Here is a 20324-nt window from a genome sequence, read left to right as displayed (position 1 = left end):
ATGCGCAAATGATTCGTTTTAAGGAGCAAAGTTATTTTTCTAAACGCATTAATAAATTAAATCTTATCCATTAATAAATAATTAATAAGTGCAATTACAAATAACAATAGACCGCAATAGAAGAGCATGGTTCTTCTAAGAAATTAACATCAGTGACCCCTTTTTTGTGACCATTGCACCTATGAGTATACACCCTTTGGTGATAACTATACAAATCGATTTTTTGTAAGCTTCTTTAATATGTATTTTCTAATAGCTTCTTTAATAGTATTTTCACCGTTGATATTTCAATATTGGAATTGATTTTAAATCAAAATTATTTTTTGAGGTAAATGTTGGAATTCTCGACAGGGCGGACCCATTAGGCTCGAAAGCAAGGCTCAGTCGACCCGCTCCTTCCTGTGATTGGTTGCTCTTTGCGACTACTTTAGTATTGCCGTGCCCTGAATTGACTCGACTTCTACCTGATGAAATACTCCGATATACACTGCCTGGTTCGCATATAATTTAGGACGGTTGGGCAGCGTACGGAAATATTCCACATATTGCAAATGGAATATACACGCATTCGTTTGTGGTTCAATACAAATTCATCTAAATATGAATCAAAACGGGCACAAGTTGTGCCAAATTGACGCTTCATCTTTCTTTTCACACGCATTCACATGTTTTCCACATTTTGCGTATGTATATCTATCATTTGGATCCACGATATTATAACCACTTTTACCGGAATTCGGAATATTTTCGTAAGCTGCCGGACCGTCCGAAATTATATGCAAACCAGACAGTATACATATGTCGGAGTATTTCATCAGGTAAAAGTCGAGTTAATTCAGGGCACGGCAATACTAGAGTAGTCGCAAAGAGCAACCAATCACAGGAAGGAGCGGGCCAACCCAGCCTTGCTTCCGAGCCTAGAGGGTCCGCCCTGTCGAGAATTCCAACATTTACCTAAAAAAATTATTTTGATTTAAAATCAATTCCAATATTGAAATATCAACGGGGAAAATACTATTAAAGAAGCTATTAGAAAATACATATTAAAGAAGCTTACAACAAATCGATTTGTATAGTTATCACCAAAGGGTGTATACTCATAGGTGCAATGGTCACAAAAAAGGGGTCACTGATGTTAATTTCTTAGAAGAACCATGCTCTTCTATTGCGGTCTATTGTTATTTGCAATTGCACTTAACCTTAGCCGAAGTCTAGTTATCACCAAAGGTCTAGTTATCACCAAAAGTGGGAGTCGAATGAATTTTCGCAGGTCGAACTGGGCAACTGCTTTATATTTTTCAAATAATTGTTATAATTTATTAAATGTGCCCATTGGCACTGGAAACTTGTCCCAGTCCAAAAGGATACCCCTCTGATCAAAATTCGAGGTCTAGTTATTACCGCTGCGCTCTGAGGATGCACTTGATTTTAATAATGTAGGATCTGGTTGTCAGGATATATGTATGTATTTATATAGGCGGTATAATTAAATGAGAAAAGTTGGGTTGTTTACAGCATTGTTTATTTCATAATGCGCCACAACGAACTGTCGTTCGCCGCGTTACATGTACAAGATGACAACTCAACCATTCTTTAACTCATGCATGCCAAACTAATTATGCATACGTGCATTTTTATAGGCTGGAAAACTAAATGCCGCAAAAATAAATTGGCTCTAGGTAAATTGTTCGAAATCAATTGTTCAAAAACAAATTGCTCGATAAAAAAAGAAACAAGTTATCAAGTAGGCTACTTGTTCAATGTAAATATATTTTTTGTAATTTGTTTTATATAAAGTTAAAGAACTGCGCATTTATATAAAGTTAAAGAACTGCGAACTACGAACAATCAGTGTGGTATCAGTTTATACTGCGCTTGCACATTGTAGGTGTGACGAATAGATAACATTCATAACTTATTTTCGAGTATGTTGTATTTCGAGCAATTGACATTCCAGCCGTTTACCGGATACCTAATATAATACAATCGTGTGACATCATTTTGCCAACGCACATGTAAATTAGCACATACCAAAAGCGTTCGTTGAATTGAAACAAAAAAATCATAAATAAAAAAATAATCAATTATTTGCGTCACTGTTGTTTACTCTTTTCGTATAAAAAACTTATTGGTAAAAACCGCTGTCCGTTCCTGATATACAACGTACATTTTTATTATGCGATTCTTAATCGAAAACTGTAGATTTGCATATAAGATATATAAACCAGCAGCGTGAACCAGTGGTTAGCATATATGCTTTCGAACATAGCGGTCGCGGGTTCGAGCCCCACTGGTTGCTGCTGGCCAGACCTTGGTTTGTGACTCTAGGTCGATCGTTTCCTATCAGAGTTGGCCAATTTTTCTGATTTTCATTGAAACGGTTCTAACAAATTGGCAAACTTTACCCATTTCCCATTAGCCAGCAGTTGGGTTAATGGTAGCGTGTATGTTTAGCGCCGTGTGATCAGTGGGTTCGATCCGCCATACTGCTGGTTAGATTTGAGGGTATTTGTGACTCCAAATCGATCGTTTTTAATCAGAGTTTGCCAATTTTATCTGATCCTTTCCTGTTGTCACAAATCTTCTGTCTTAATTGTGTGTATAATTTGTAAAAGTTATGTACAAAATCTAAATCCATAGATGTCGCAATGGATTAATTATTTAATTAATTAATTAATTAATTGTTATTTCGTGTCCTTCAACTTCTGGAAATACAGTGATTTATGTAATTATAAATTGCTACATTGTTTGTAATTAATTGTCCAGGAAGGCGCATTGGGGTCTTCCTGTCAAGCCTTCCTGGTATATATCTATTTAAAAATAAAATAATTTCTCGCAATTTTTTTTTTCAGTTTTTCAGCATCTCGAAATTTGACAATTTTTATACCTATTACGTACGCCACGGATTAAGCGAATAGAATCCCAGAGACTATGTGACCGTTCAAGGGTTATCTGTTAACGGATTAACTAAGTGCTTGCACTTACTTCCAGGACTATATCTGGATTCTAAATGAATTTAAGCTAAACAATTACCGTTATTAGGCCTATCTCAGAATCGGTACGGGGAGACCCAATGTCGTGGAAATACATATCCGAATACGTGACTATACAACAGGTAAACAGATTAGACGTCCTGAGAGATCTACCCTTTATAAGGCGGTACGTAGGCTATATCAGGTCATTCTGGACTGAGCACTGCCAGTGCGTGTATCTCCTTAATCATCAATAAATGCTGTGAAACGACTAAGGCCTTTTACTTGGATCCTCCACCCACCCCTACGCAACATACATATAAAAAAATCCTCCGAAAAATGTAAGTTTTTTTGATAAATTTATTCATAGATGTCTCTATGATGCTTTGTTAAAATTATTCTAAAATTTGATGTTTGCAATTGCCCAGGAAATCATACTGGGGTTTACTTGTAAAGCCTTCCTGGTATATATGTATATAAAAATAAATAATGATAATAAAAAAACACACAAAAATGCGCCATTCCATTTCCTTAATGTGTCAACTTCCCAAAGTGTAATTCGTTACGGAAATGAGTAACGAAAATGCAACTGTATTTACGGTCAACGATTGACCGCAAGCTTTATCACTTTTCCACACTCATTATATTGGTTGATTAAAAACCTAAATCAGCCAACCCCCCCCCCCCAACTCTCACCTCGCATCGCAAGCAACACGTTTATATCATAGTTTCACTTATATCGTTCTTGGCTTTATACACACTCGATTTTCAATTCACTACATCCATGCAAAGAACACGCTATAAAAATATATTGCTATAATGGTGACTAGATGACTGAACACATGACAAGAGAGCACACGACTGTTGAACACAGCGACAAGTGCACACAGTGATAAGTGAACTTATGGACTATTGAACACACCCCGCATGAAACATTTATGTTTTCTTTTCAAGGATATTTGGTAAAGCATGTACCGATGTACATATATTAGGGAAAATATTATATACAAGTTTTCAAAAGCACATGCGGCTTTACTCCATTTTACTCATTCAAGATATTATCAAACTTTTGTATTGTAATTAATAAATATTCGACTTTTCGGCTTGTTTTGCTAATTTTCCACGACACTGGATAAACTTTCAGATCGAATGACTCACACACATCGATTTTCAATTAATTTTAATTGAAAGCGACAAAGCAAACATTCGATGAAAAATATGAGTCGAGTGTTTCTCAGACTATTTTTTTGTAATCCTACCTTTAGACATGGATCTAACTTTATAACTGGAAAAAATATTGAATTTACCTATATATCGTCCACGTACAACAAAAATCTATTAACCAGATGAAGCGTAGTTATGTGTGAATCATCTATGATATCTGCTATTGCACATACATATGTATATAAAGATAAGTGTTTGTTTGTCCACAAAGCAAATCAGCAGTTTTCAATTGAGAACCATTAAATTTGGTACATCATCTTATGGTTACAAAATTTTCTGCGTGTTCATTCAATTTGATGCGTTCCATAGGATACCGCATAAAAAAGACTCAGCTTACGTAGAAAAAAATTAAGGACACGTTGCATGATTTTAAAGACAAAATAGGGATTCGTTCCATTATGCTGGTCATTAATGTTTATAAAAGAGTAGGGATATACTCAGGAACGCTCAATCTAGCTTGGTTTGGCCGCATTGTACTGGCCACGACCCGAGTTTGTACAAAACAAGGCCGGTTGGGCTTACCTTCCTCAACATAGCGTATGTAAATATACAACTAAAACAACGGTGCAACGTTATGGTAATAACGTTCAAAATTACCTTTTTTCTGAGAATTCGCATTAAATATGAACTGCATAACTTCAAAACGGTGTAAAACCAGTGGGTACTTTTTAATAAAATTTTGATAGAATTGAATAAAAAAAAATGTTATCAATCTTGTAAAATCATAAAACGTCGAAGAAATGGATTCCGCTGCGTTTCTCTTTAAATTGAAGTGATATTTTAATTTTTTTTATTTATGATGGATAGCGGATGGAATCGGATAGCGTCTTGTATGTGCACATTCGGTCAACCCCCTACGGCTACAGCGGAAATGCCGTTGATCTTAGTTATTCTCAAGATGAGGGCGGCCTCCTTACGTCGTCGTATATTTGTATCGTCAAATTGTTGTCTTGCTGCCGCGTCTTCTCATTTCCGCTCATCTCTGTATGTTCGGTGGATGGAGCTAATTCACCGAGCGAAATTATTTATTAGTACATTTATTTATTTTATCATTCATTTGTATGAACATATATATTATTTATATGGACGATGGGGATCGCACTATTCTCCCTATCGTCTGAAATAAAAAAAAATATTAGTAATACACGCAATTACTTAGTTTCATCCTTATCATACTTTCATTTTACACTTTTTTTATTTAAGCACATGAAATGGTCGTTGATCACTCCGACCATGTTTTCATTTTTAATATATTTTGGTTTAATGGGGTACTGAATTTGCGTCAGAGGACTAACTTGGTTCAAAATACATATAATACGGAATTAATTACTAAGCAAACAGACTAATTAAAAAAATAAATGTATACTAACAAGTCGGAAAATTTAACGTATTGCGTCAGAGGCCAGCAAAAATGACGTACTATGGAGTGTTTGCAGAAAATTGATAACGATAGGGTGAGTTCTTTCGCAGCCACCCTTAGTTACCACCTGGAGCGTCGGCCGTGAGATTTATTCCACCCTAAGCCCTTCACCTCCTACCCTTCCTTCTCGCACACCCTTCGACTGCTTTTCTACAACGCTTTTAATGCGATATAATCGATCTAGTGTGGTACGACGACGACGATACGCGAAACCAGCTCGACGTAATCAAGTTTGGGTTATCGACCGTCCAAAACTGGGCCAACTACACACCGGGATAGGGGAGGGGGCAGGAGACTGAGGGAGGGAGAATAAGGTGGGGTAGAAGAGTAACAGACCCTCATATCAAGTCCAGGTCGAAACCGAGTCAAACATAGAGAATATAAAGAAAAAATAAGAGGCACCCTTGCACAAGTTTGAGGATAGATAAGTCTACGGTTAAAATCCAGGTGAAAGTAAAAAAAAGTTTCAAGGTTCAATTCTTAAGTTTGGATCGATCTGAATTTGCCGATTTAATCCTATTCAATCATCCAATTAGGCAAAATCTAATTTCTGACAAGTGGCAGAAGTGGGATAACAAAAGAAGAAATTCAAAATACATTTAAGTATAATACTATTTATTTATCAAAAAGTTTAGACCATTGTGGCAAATAAATAAAGCGATATAAAAACTAATGCAATATGAGATTTTTTAGAAATGTAATTCTTCGAATTAAATAAATACGTTTATTGTTTGCGTAAAATGCTTTAAAATTTTATACGATTGCATTCTCAAGAATATCGCCGAAATATTAAGTCTTATATTTGCATCTAAACGTGAATCCGCCTATGTATGTACAGTCTAAGTAACTTGAGATATATGCCAAATTCGGTGGGTCTAAGTTGAAAACTGTTGATTTGAATAGGTACATATATATACATATGTAGATAGATTATTAAATAAAAATGCCATAGTAATATTGAGAAAATTCGAAACGCATTTCTTCGTTTTCTATATAAGAAAGAGTATGGGTATTACCCATATCTTTACTCCACTCCCTTCCTTTTGGGCATTGCTGGTATAATTCCCTTGAACTTCGGAGGAACTTCTCATTAATTCGTTTTGTTCTCCATCTTCTACGTGGTAATATGTCATGCCCGTCGTTGCTGGAACAGTTGGGACTTTGTGTCCTTAAAAATTATGTGCGAGGTACTCATCATCATTTGATGGTTGTACCTCCTGCTCCCACAGTTCTTTATCGGATGGCTCCTATTCCAAGATCTATCCGCCTTTTAATGAAATCGTTGCTGCTGTGCCTGAATGTGATCTTTTCCACTTCAGTGAGCGTAGATTATCAGAGATTATTTCAGCCTATTTGTCCGGTAGCCTGCGCTCATCATTATTTTCATAATTGTATGTGATTTATCAGTGAATTTTGATCATGTCTCTTCTATTTGGGCCTAATTATTTTGTGTACATGGCATCGTTTATTTTTGACTTATACTAGGAAGGACAAGTAAGGACAGGTATGTAATACCAATGCGCCTTCCTGAGCAGAAACATTGTACATTTGATTTAAGTATTATACAAAGTATATAAATATCAATTAAAATCCACAGAGACATCTATGTATGGTCAAATTTGTAAACTTTGCAGTATGTTTTAAACAATTCAGCGAAATTCAGTAAATACATATCAATTAACATCCACAGAGACGTTTATGGTCAAATTTGTAAATTTGCAGCATTTTGTACAATTCAGCGATATTCGAGATTGCTGACTAGTCTATTCTGCTGGTTGGTGTAATATTCTACATATGTATGTATATTGGTGCTGTATGTTGATGCAAGACATTATAACTACTTACATATTTGTATGCTTTATAACTACTTACATATTTGTATACTATTTGAACTCTGACTGCCATTATTTTTTATTAATATTTTTTTAGGAATACCTGTACACAATGCCACAGTGGTCCAAACTTAAAATAATGTAGTTGTTATTTATTTATTATTATTAAATAGCATAATGCTAATGAATTATTTAACAATTAAAATTTTTTAACTAAAACTAACCTCTGTGAAAAACACCTCCTGCAGTTTTTTGCTTTCTTAACTCTACCTATAATTAGTTTATTCCTATTTCTAGTTTTATAATTATGTATATCTCTATTCCTAACTATGTGATTATTAAAATATTTGGGTAATATATTCTTATCTAGCTTATATACAAATTTTAAAGTGCTTAATTTACGACTATTTCAAATATCCAGCCATTTCAATTCATCTAACATATGTACTTCTAACATTCTTACGTTTCCTCACATTCAAAATTGCACGCATTGCTCTATTGTCAGTAATAAAATATTTAGGAGTAACGTTCAATAAAAGAATGAGATGGGCACCTCGAATTGAGACAGCGAAATGCAAGGCGATGCGGGTATATCCTCAATATATCCAATATTTAATCGCCATAGTTCTTTATCAACTCAAAATAAAATAAAATTATATCGCACGCTCATATTACCATTATTAACCTATGCTTCACCTGTATGGAATAACGCCTCGAATACTAACCTTTCCAAGCTCCAAGTAATAAAAAATAAACCCCTAAAATAATTTATAATACACCCATATATACCAACTTGAAAAAACTGCATGCCATATATAATATTCCGTTTGTTACAGACATTACTAACAAACTAAACATTTATGACAGAATCAATAATAACCATACTAACACACTTGTGAAGAGTCTCGGTGATTACAACAAAATGTCTATACCCTTCAGATATAAACACAGATTACCTAAACACGATCTGCTTTAGGTCATCGACTTTAGAGAGTCTTTAATTAATATTATGCATTAGATGTATTATGAGCATTTATAAGAATTGTAAATAGGTGTTTGAGCTCTTTTTCCTATTATGCTGTACATTAACATTAGAATAATATAATACTATGATTACAAACCATATTAAATTAAGATTTTAAAAAAGAAAATGATCAGTACATCAGTAGCTATTAAAATCTATATTATATAAGATGTATTGTGAACATAATTTAGTAATAATAAAAAGCATTGCTCTATTCTGCACTTATATCAATGCAAAATCCACTAAATACAAGCATTGAGCACTGTAGCGCAATATACAGTATGAGGCCGTACAATACAATTATATATTAATATTTTACTTTTTATACTTAATAAATTTCTTAACCTACTAAGTACACCAACTTTTTTGCCATTTTTTTTAGAGTTGTTAAATAATAAGGGAGTCTAGACTGAATGTGAAACGGAACGCTTTAGCCTAGTGAGTCGCAATGCCGACACCTATCGGTTGTTTTGAAAAGTTCCGCTTGGCCTCTGACGTTTCGCATTCGATATGCGTGAGTCGCTCACTCGTGTTTGGGAAGAGAGGTGAGTGGTGAAGTCAAAACTATAAAGACACTTTTCATTGACAGTTGACTTTATTGCCGAAACATTTAGCAATGACATTGAAAATGTTGACGTTTGTTTAAGTGTGAACTCGCATTTATGATAAAGCAATTATGACCTTAGTAGCGTACGTCAATGTTTGAGTATGGTCAACTTTGTCAACCGCAATGTGTGTGCAACAATTGTCGGTGATAAAAAATGTTATGTTACTGTGACCATTTAAATTTATAATTGAAACCACAATACATAAAGATTAAGTGCATTATGAAAGAAAAAAAAACCACAATACAGTACGAAAATGTTGAACAAAAATCAACTGCGTAAATCTTACATTTTAATTTGAAAAGTCAATTGGTCTAATTGCACCAATTAAAAGTGATATTTTTTACTCTTACAAACAAATTCGCCCGGCATTGCTCGGGAGTTTTATACGCAGACGGTCTATACCAGATTTTGTGACCGTAAAATAAAAACTGTGGATTTTCAAAGAATCGATTTACTTGTATTACTAATAATATACATATAATAGCGCTATTCTGTGTGTCTGTGTGCGATAACGCTCGCCGTACTATAATAGTAGTTTCGATTCGACATATGTACGTCACAGTTAAAACAGTTAATAAATTATATATTATATCTTTGGCTGCCCAGTTAAATATGTTATAGTTTACATACATGGGATGGAATTGGGTAATTTCACCCTCTAAATGAGCTTCCCTAAAGTTGAGACCCATTTACTTGGAATTTAATAACTCTTGATAATTCTAAGGGTTGTTTATTTGAAATCTCCATACTTGTCGATGCATTCGCATATACATACATATTATACATCCCGTCCGTTTTTAAATATATTAAAATCACCAGCAATATGGCCCCATTGTTTGATTATAATTTTAATAAATACCTATTTGTCTTTACTTATATTTTAATATGTAAAAGTTTGGTATAGAGACGACTTGAGGCAATCTGTGATAGCGCTATGGTAAAAATGAAATAAAGAAGCACGTATAAATACATACAGTTATATAAGATAGCTTCGTTTAATACTATAGGATTATATTCACCGATAACCATAAGCTTTGGCCTCCGTAAGTGACGGATCGAGAATGCGCAGCTGTCATTGTTTGCACAATCAACAACCGCAATCATCCTCTTGTTGATTTCCCGTCAAAAATAAATAGGACAAACCTAAAGTAAGCGAACAATGCGAACGAACGCGACCGTACATGGCGCTATGACGGCAAACGCGCGGCCGGATTTCGCGCCGAGTACGCGCGGCGTCAGTCGCCGCCTGCAACGTGTTAAAAAGAGTGCGCTAACGACCGAAGCAAACACTACGAAAGTGCGAAAGCCAACAAACGCGACGCTAATCGACTGTTAAAACACATTAAAGCGATGAAAAATGTGTATGACAATTAGCGGCAACACTCAAATCTTCAATTTTGACCCGTTGACGACCGTTAAAACATTCCGTTTGAGAACGGATTGTTCAACAGAAAACAACGAATTCTTCAGCAGTCTACATAAATTCGTATTGCTTTTTAATATATAATATACTATCTGAACCCGGCATGCGTTGTAATGCCACAATAACGCATGCAATTCCCGTTTCAAGTGATGGCTGGAGATCAAATCGTGTCTCTTCAAAGCCGTGTCGCCATGAACCAACTGGTAACGTGGTTACCAACGAACACGCTTCAAACTTTCGCGTCAGCAAAATCGTAATTACGAATATTATTATTAAGAGGTTTTTCCCCCGTTTTTTTTCACAGTAATCTTCCCGGACATGCATACAACAAATCCTGAAAGTTCCATCGTAATTGGTTGAGTGGTTTAGGAGCCTATACGATATACAGACAAACAGACACTCAATTTTATATATGTATTAGCTGAACCCGGCATGCGTTGCAATGCCACAATAACGCATGCAATTCCCGTTCCCGTTCCTATTTTTCGAAAAATGCAGGCATCGAACACATTTGAAATTATTCAATTATTTGTTTATTTTTACCATAACAATGCGAAAACATTTAAAATTATTGCGTTGCAATGTTTTCCCATTTCCGTTCCCGTTTTAGGCCGATCACAGTAAGCTTCCCGGACATGCTTACAATAAATCCTGAAAGTTCCATCGTTCCATCGTACAATAACGCATGCAATTCCCGTTCCCGTCCCCGTTTCTCGATGCGTTTCGATAAGTGAATGTTTCAGTTTCAAATTAATACTTCAAATTAAATTACACTTCAAATTAATTAATAAATCAAATTAAATTACAGTAAAGTATAGGAACGCATACGTGACAGACAGACAAACATTGATTTATATACATATGTAGGATTGTTATGAGTGGTACGTAATGTCAGGTTGGTATGAGTGGTACGTAATGTATGTATTTGTACGTTGGCATGCATACGCGCAAGTTGGTTACCAACGTAAAAATTTCCTGAACTACACACTGGCGCTTCATACTTTAACGTCGATAAAATCGTAATTACGAATATTATTATTAAGATGTTTTTTCCCTTTTTTTTTTCACAGTAATCTTCCCGGACATGCATACAACAAATCCTGAAAGTTCCATCGTAATTGGTTGATTGGTTTAGGAGCCTATACGACAGACAGACAAAGAGACAATCAATCTTATATATGTACATACATATATAGATTATGCCATGGACACCATCAGTTAACCCTTTGCCCGCGTCACCAAATTTAGCGAACATGCCCTGTACGCGGCTGCTTTTTTGCGGATTTTGCTATCGCGTTTTCGACTATAAATATAGGTTGTAATATTTTTTTGAATTTTACAACCTATATTTATTTTTTTTGACTACTGCCATCTATTGAATTTGGTAAAGTATACATTTAGTAATATTTTCAACCAAGTTATAAAATTTTAACACAATAGACGGCTCTTATACAGGTTGGAACTTCCAAGACATCTATGCGTGTCTCGCGCGCTGAGGGCATGTTCGCTAGGACATTTATAGTAGTCGTACGCGGTGGAAAGGTTAATGGTGATAATAATAGGTGATTTTATAATAGGTGATTAAATAATATTTAAGGAACCATTTCGACAGTTAATAAGATAAATTGACAAACTCTGAAAGGAAAAAAAATAATTATCATATATGTATAGTATAAAAATAATTATCATATAAATATGCGATCCTAGGATTCCTAGGATATAAATTTTGTAAATAATTTTATTCCCATTTCGAACCGGTTCCAAAATAGTGGAAAGTTTCGTTCATAGCGATGTTTACAAAACATTTTCCGAGAAATCGTAAAAACTCAAAGGGGAAATGTGTATGTGGAAATATATAAGTCGGATTTTATCACTGTTGGACCAAAACAGAGCGCACACACGCACACCTGGTCGATTTATACGAGTGATATGCGAATCGCGTTCTTTTCGTCGGCATGTAAAGGGTTAATTGAAAAATACTCCTATCAAACATGCAAAACTACAGTTGAGATCCATTGATTTAGTATATAATACATCCGAGACCTTCGCGATAAGTTTGAATCGCAGAAAGGATGGAAACTTTCAACAAGACGATTATACCGGACACATCTTCGCTTCGAAAGCGCTTATGCTTACTTTCAAGTTTATTATTCGAATGTCAAAACAATTTTCGAAAACATCGACCGGAACATTACATCAAAAGAACTATAAAAATTGGGTCAAACCTGTCATTAATCAAACATCTCATTGTAAACCATTTGAATTATAATTCTGCTCATTCGATTTTTTGAAAATAAATCTTGACATTGGACTATTTATATACATACATACATACATACCAGTCTCCGTGACGAGCCGGAATGTTAAATTACAGAAAACGCAAATATCGGAAGGCAAAGATCGAAAATCGAAAGATCTTAAGTCGAAAGATCAAAAAAAAGGGTGCATGGTAAACGGAACATACTCACTTAATTTGCGCGAGCAGGATACAACAGGAACAAGAGGAACAGGCTTTTCCTCCCGTATTAATGTGCGCGCGCAGAATACGGGAGAAAAAGCCTGTTCCTCTTGTTCCTGTTGTACCCTGCTCGCGCAAATTAAGTGAGTATGTACCGTTTACCATGCACCCTTTTTTTTGATCTTTCGACTTAAGATCTTTCGATTTTTGCCTTCCGATATTTGTGTTTTCTGTAATTTAATATTCTGGCACGTCTCGTAGACCATACATACATACGTAGAAAAAAACTACAATTTGTATTGTGGTTTGGTAAAGTGTTTCAATTTGAGCAAAGTACTTGATTGTTAAAATTAACTGTATTATTTTCGAAAAGCCTGGCACAAGCAAACATAATCCTATTAAATGGTTCTTACATATATTCCTAAATGAACAACAGTGTTTATATGCGTTATGATATATGTGGGCGTGGGGTGTAGTGGTGCGGGGAGTGATGGTGCGGGGTGTGAGCTGACTAATTTACTAAATGTGTATTCTATTATAATGAGGGAAACTGAGTTAGTAGAATTATGAGAAAGAAAAAACACGCACATTTTGTTAACCATTTCGTAACGATATTGCGGCGAATAGAGAACAAGAAAGTTAACGCTTCGAAATAGGTGTGAATGTACCATTTTTAGACCTAGAATTTATCCATTTTATAAATGATATACAACTTAAAAATAATTCTATAAGAAATATAAAACAGTTGCCCAGTTCGGCCCGCGAAATTGTTGACTGTCCTAATTAGTACGTTTAGATAAAAAAAAAAATATTGAAATAAAAATCCAATCCCTATATAAAAGTTGTGGGATATATAGATAATAACATGGGGAAAAATATTTTTCAATTTAAAAATTCGCTAGATAATTAATTATAAGTATAAGTAAAACAGTTGAAACTCATAATCAATAGAAAAAACGTCTGACTATTTATTTCAATGCTCACTTTAAGCACAGCAATATTTGATTTTGAGTTAAAGACTACAAAAGCCAAAAAAATGTAAAAATCTCGCATTTTTTTAAACGCCTATATGTATCTTACAAATGAAAGTAAACCAGAAAAAATCATTGTCATATTCGAATTCAGTGGGCCAAACTCGCAAAAGATTGCTTAGTTTCCGCTCTGATAACTCAAAAACGTGACTGTTTGTTGCTTAGTGTAATTACAATCGATATTATCGATACCTTTTTGTTAAAAAAATCATTTTAAATATATAAATTACTAGCTGAACCCGGCATGCGTTGCAATGCCAAAATAACGCATGCAATTCCCGTTCCCGTTTTTTTTTCACAGTAATCTTCCAGGACATGCATACAACAAATCCTGAAAGTTTCATCGTAATCGGTTCAGTGGTTTAGGAGCCTATTCGAGACACACAGACAGACATTAATTTTTGTGGTTTTACCCAGCTTCAAATTTATTTCATGTCGATATCGTCGTCAAATTTGATTTGTTTTCGATGCTCCCACCCAAACCTTACATAGTTACAAACTAAGTCTCTTTCGAAATTATGTATATTAGACTTGTTGTTTTACCCGGTTTCGCTCAGTATTTTTAATTATATATATAACGACGGTAATCTGTGTGTGTGTGTGTGGGTGTGTGTGTGTTTGTGTGTGGGTGTGTGTGTGTGTGTCCTAACTCTCGCCGAACATAATGAACGAATCGATAAAAATCGATTAATTCATTTTTCGACGAGACGACTTTGTCGCGACTCGAACCGATCACCCCAAATAGCCTGAATATGGGTCTAAATGAGCTAATGGTCTCGGACATCGTGCCAAATCCAATTTTTCATTTCGCCTTTTTTTTTTAAACATTAATTGAAATATTCCTTCTCGCCATATAAAAATACGTAATTTTAATAATTTCATTTAGCGAAGTTTTGAACCATTTTTTTTCTTTTCATATAAAACAATTAAATATATATTTTTAATTGAAATTATTGAAATTGAAATTAATTTATATTTTAGCGATATTTGAAAAAATAAAATCAATTCCAGGACGCCGACTCGAACCTACCCCCATCGCGCCCAGATCAATATACACTGACCAGTACACCATGATACGGATATAAAGGCTGCTCTAAATAACGTTAATATTCAATAATCGTACAGAACGTATGGACAACCAATCAAAACGGAGTCATATCTTCGGTAGTTGTCGGAAGAAGTCGGAAGTAGTCGGGAGAGGTCGGGAGTGGTCGGGTATCATGGATCGAGTGAATCGATTTCAATTTGCAGTATCGCTCGGGGCGATAGCTAATAATAATAGAAAAAAATAGGTCTTTAAATAAATAATTGAAAACTCTCTATGGGAGTCTGCGTATTTTTAAGAATTGAAAATTATTACAAATAAAGAATTGAAAACTATCTATGAGAGTCTACGAAAATAACGGTTCCGGTTCCGGATTTTTTTTTTTAGTTTTATACGAGTATATAATAATTTTATACCCATGCGATGATGTTTCATCGGGCTATTCACTAGTATTATATAAACAGCTTAAGCGTGGCGAATCTAATAGTCAATATTCATTTTTTTATTTATTAAATTTATTTGAATCGAAAAATATATATATTGAACCGTCGTAATAGAAACTTTGATTTATTTTCGATGTTACCAACCAAAATAACATACATACATACTTACAAAGTTTCTTTCGAAATTATATATTAGATTAGATAATAATTCTTTGAAAAAATGTTTTTTAAAAACTAACCTCTTCTATATTTTGTTTATAAAAGTAAGACAATATATAAAAAATCTAATCAAGAAATCAACAATTCATGAGTATGGCAAAGTGCTCATTCTGCCATAGCGAGGGGGGCGAAAAGGGAAAAAACGATCAGAACAGTGTGGACAAATGGGACAGTGTGGACGATAGACGTCACCGTGAACGAAGATGCAGTATTTTCAAACGTGTCTATTTCGATTATTTTTCACCATGGTAATGGCGGACGTCATTTCCACGTATATTGATGACCAAACCGAGCAAAATGACAAAGTTTGAAAACGATCGGACAAGAACCCAAACTTCATCAGACGAAAAAATCGATTCTGAACTAAGAAGAAGAAGTTTAGTACAAATATAAAGCAATTGCCGAGTTCGTTCCCTGAAATGACTTTCATTAAATACTTTTGGTATTTATTTCAAATTAAATTTAGAGCATAGCGACTTTACAGGTTGTCCTAAAGCGTCACTATGGTCGGAAATATGTTCATCAAAAAAAAAATAGTAATAAAAAAAAATGAAATTCAATGATATAAATGCCCTAATTTACTATTACCTTTTAAATGGTACGCATGATATTACGATAAGTTACATTATACTGAACTTGTTGATCCAATGTGGGTTGTGCCTTAAAATATAAATTGATCTGATATGACAAAATACTCAAATCCTAACATAACTAGTTATAAAAATATATTATTACATTAATATTTTATTAAAACGTTTAAATATAGTAATTGTGCTCCAATGAGAGTCCGATCCAGTCTAGATGTATACATATATAATTTTTCTTTATTTTTTTTTGTATTATTTCGGTCGTAGCGATGGTAAATTTGTACACGAAAACTGTTAATTGATGAAGTGTATCGATAACTGTTTGCTTTGACTAATGGCGAACAAATAACATCTTTAATGGTTATTGCAAACAGACTGGCGCGCTTTTTTTATATGTTTTTGGCGCTTACGTTGAAAGGAAAAAACCGACAGTAAGTAAACGGAAACGAAACACGTGTAAATAGAATTGAATCGATATTTCATAAAACAAATTAGCGGAGAAACACGTCAAAAATGGCGGTCGCGAAAATCCTTTCGCACTTTTTGTACGGTTAGTGTACGGCTCTCACTTGCGCATGCACATACAAAAAACAACCATATTGTATGCATATGTTACAGTGAAACTGTTATTGTCAGGCAGTGAGTACGCATTTATAACAATATATGTAATTACAAATTTCAATTTCAGTGAAAACAAAAATTACAATTTTAAGAAATTTATCAATCATATTGTAGGATCTGGTTGTCAGGAGACATAGGCGATAGAGTTAAATGAGACTCGTTATGCAAGTGTATGCAAGTGCCCCAATTTTTACGTTTTTCATAATAACTATGTGGTTTTCAAAGCTATACACCCTATATTTTTTGTATTCCTAAAATGCACTACAAGAAATTTATTTTAATAGATTTTGTATGATAGTAGAAAAGGGGTACGTCGTAAAAAATACATTTATACATTTCTACGTTCCAAAGTACATATGATTTAAAGACGGTAGCGATAAGTTATGTTTTTGACTGTTCGCTTGCATATTCTTGTTGATCGATGAACCAATGCGAAAGAAAGAGACAGCTATTGTTTTCGTCGCTTTTGGCGCGTGGCTATTGAGTCATGCAGTCGCCTGTTGGCTTTACCTATGTGCGTTTGAATGTTGATGCTTGTCGCTATTTTTTAATACAAAAATAGTCAAAAACATGCTATAGGACTAAAACTTTTTTATGTTGATGTATAAAATGATTAATAAGATGCCCCAATTTTTACGTTTTTCGTAATAACTATGTGGTTTTCAAGGCTATACAACCTATACTTCTTGTATTCCTAGAATGAAATACAAGAAATTTATTTTAATAGATTTTGTATGATTTAGAAAAGGGGTACATCGTAAAAAAATACATTTATACATTTCTACGTTCCAAAGTATGATTTAAAGACGGTAGCGATAAGTCATGTTTATGAATGCTCGCTTGCATATTCTTGTTATTCAATGAATCAATGCGAGAGAAAGAGACAGCTATGTTTTCGTAAGCTAATGTTTTCATCGCTTTTGGCGCGTGGCTATTGAGTCATGCAATCGTCTATTGGACTTACCTATGTGCGTTTGCATGTTGATGCTTGTCGTTTTTTTTTAATATTAAAATGGTCAAAAACATGCTATAGGACTAAAACATTTTTATGTTGATGTATAAAATGATTAATAAGATATATATTGAACCCATTTGCATTGAGAAAAGCTGTATTTTGATTGAAAAATACTGGGGTCTTACTCGACACTCGGGACACTCGTTCGATCTCGACGCTCCGTCCTTCAAAGGTTGATATAATAGAATTCTGCATAAATTTCTCCATATATGTCACTTTTGATTACGTTTGTAACAATTCGAATTGTATAAATGCTTGAATTGATTGTATTGTATCTGTATTAGTACACTCATCACTTTGGAGCGATCTGTAAAGGCTCTGTCCTTCAAAGGTTAATAGGTGAAGCGCCGCAACGGACTAACTGTTGGCGCGTCACACGTACAGGATGACAACTTGACCATTCTTCAACTCATGCAAGCCAACGTAATCATTCATACATGCATTTTTCTAGGCTAGAAAATTAAATCCCACACTATTATAAATATAAATTCGCAACGGTATTAGGCAAGCTATGTACACATTTTTGCAGTTTTAGTAAATCGAGGAAATATTCAATTTATTCGAACGAAAATGGCATCCTTGACAGGTATGTAAATCGGCGAGTTTCTAGATATAATGGTATATCTACATTATGTATAGCGAGTATATCGACTAATGTTACTATCGTGTGAAACTTACATTGAGTGCAAATAGTATACTCATACATATGTATACATATACCTAGACGTTTTCCGTTGCGGTGAAAAGTTAAATGCACTTTCCGAGTGCAACGAACTCAAGTGTGAATTTTCAGCACGTGCTGAAAGAATCGGTGCAACAACCTATGACCTGTGTAGACGAGATCTGTATGTAGAATATCAAATTTGCAGTAAAATTATATCACAAGTAAAAGTTTTGGTCACATACGAGATTCTAGATGAAAACATGTGACAAATTGGACTTAAACTATTAGTTGATTCCTAACGAAGTTCGTTACGGCGCACAGTGTGGCCTTTACAGATATGCCTAGACACTTTGTTTTAAAATCGCTATATCTCATAAACTGTAGCACAAAATAAGCTGAAAATTTATTTTCGATGCATTAATATAAGTTTTCAGATATTGTGAGATTTTAATATAAAACCATAAACCGGAAGTGGTAGTTTACTTCTGCACAGAATTGATTTTGATATAAAAACTATACGATTGATATACATATACCGCTATTTATTTATTTATTTATTAGATACCGTTATTTATTCTCCTCACCTGAGGCACGTACCAGTTTGATGGTTTCTCAACCGGATTTCTATTGGTTTGGATTTGTTTAATCTAAAATATACTGATCTGGTTGAGGGATTGTGTAGTTTGGGATCTTTGCATGTTATATTTTTATATATATCCTTATTTGTTTTTAATTATGGTTATTTTATTTTTTTATCTTATTGTATATTTTTTCTTTTTTGTGTAGCCATAGTGACGACTTGAAGCTAATCTATAATGTCACTATGGAAATTGGAAATTGGAAATAAATAAATATGTATGCTTAATGATCATATTCGTAATCAGTGGGGAAAAAATTATCAGAAAAGTTACGTTTCAATGATAATACAAATAAAAAGGTCAATTTTTTTTTTATCAGTGTAGCATATGACAAAATAAAGATACAAGTTTAACGTAAAAAATAAAGACGTCGTGGCATTTTCTGGCAACAATTTTTTTCATTTTCTTATAGTTGCATAGTTCAAATTTAATAATTGATTAAAATCATGGTGGAGTCAAGCGAACATCTATTTTAAAAACCTTGTTGAAATTTCAAATTCTTACAAAAAATAAAAAAAAACTGAAGGGTGGATATTCTAATCAAAATTTTTACAAAATCTATTTTATTTTGGACAAAATTTTAATTTTATATATTAGAACATACCTATTTGAGTAATATTCAATCAAAAAATTATCAATAAAGCTTTAGATTAGACCCCAGCTGACCTTCAATCTGGAAGTCACAAACGCACCCAGTACAAATCTATTTCGTTGCATATCACGAGCAACAAGTTTGATCAAGTGTAAATAAAATTAAGTAATTATTAATAAAATAAAATATTTATATACTTAATTTTATTGTAAATAAAATTAAGTAAGTGACGAGTAAATAAAATTTTATTAACAGTACATCAAAGTATAGATATGACAATTAAAAACGATGATAATTTATTAGTTTTTCGGAAATTGTTAAAATCGTGAATGTCTAAGCAGATCTTTAAACGGCTACACTGTGCGGCGCATTGAGTAATACACAAGATTTTTTTTATTATTTACAAGCCTCTTCTACCTAAATATTTCACTTCGCTAACGATTCAATATCTATTCCTACAGCCTTCCGATCGTTTTGAAACTGAGCCATTTTGCGCGGTTTGGTCAAC

General features: G+C 33.9%; 1 protein-coding gene across 3 annotated transcripts in view; it reads right to left on the bottom strand.

Annotated features, from left to right (window-relative positions):
- LOC143912714 (C-Maf-inducing protein-like) overlaps positions 1–20324 on the bottom strand; it is a 71403-nt gene that overhangs the window by 11134 nt on the left and 39945 nt on the right. The window lies entirely within an intron of this gene.

Source organism: Arctopsyche grandis, chromosome 6 (genome assembly GCF_051622035.1).
Source record: "Arctopsyche grandis isolate Sample6627 chromosome 6, ASM5162203v2, whole genome shotgun sequence".
NCBI lineage: Eukaryota > Metazoa > Arthropoda > Insecta > Trichoptera > Hydropsychidae > Arctopsyche > Arctopsyche grandis.
The sequence above is the reverse complement of the archived record's forward strand: the minus strand, read 5'-3'. Positions and strand labels throughout refer to the sequence as shown.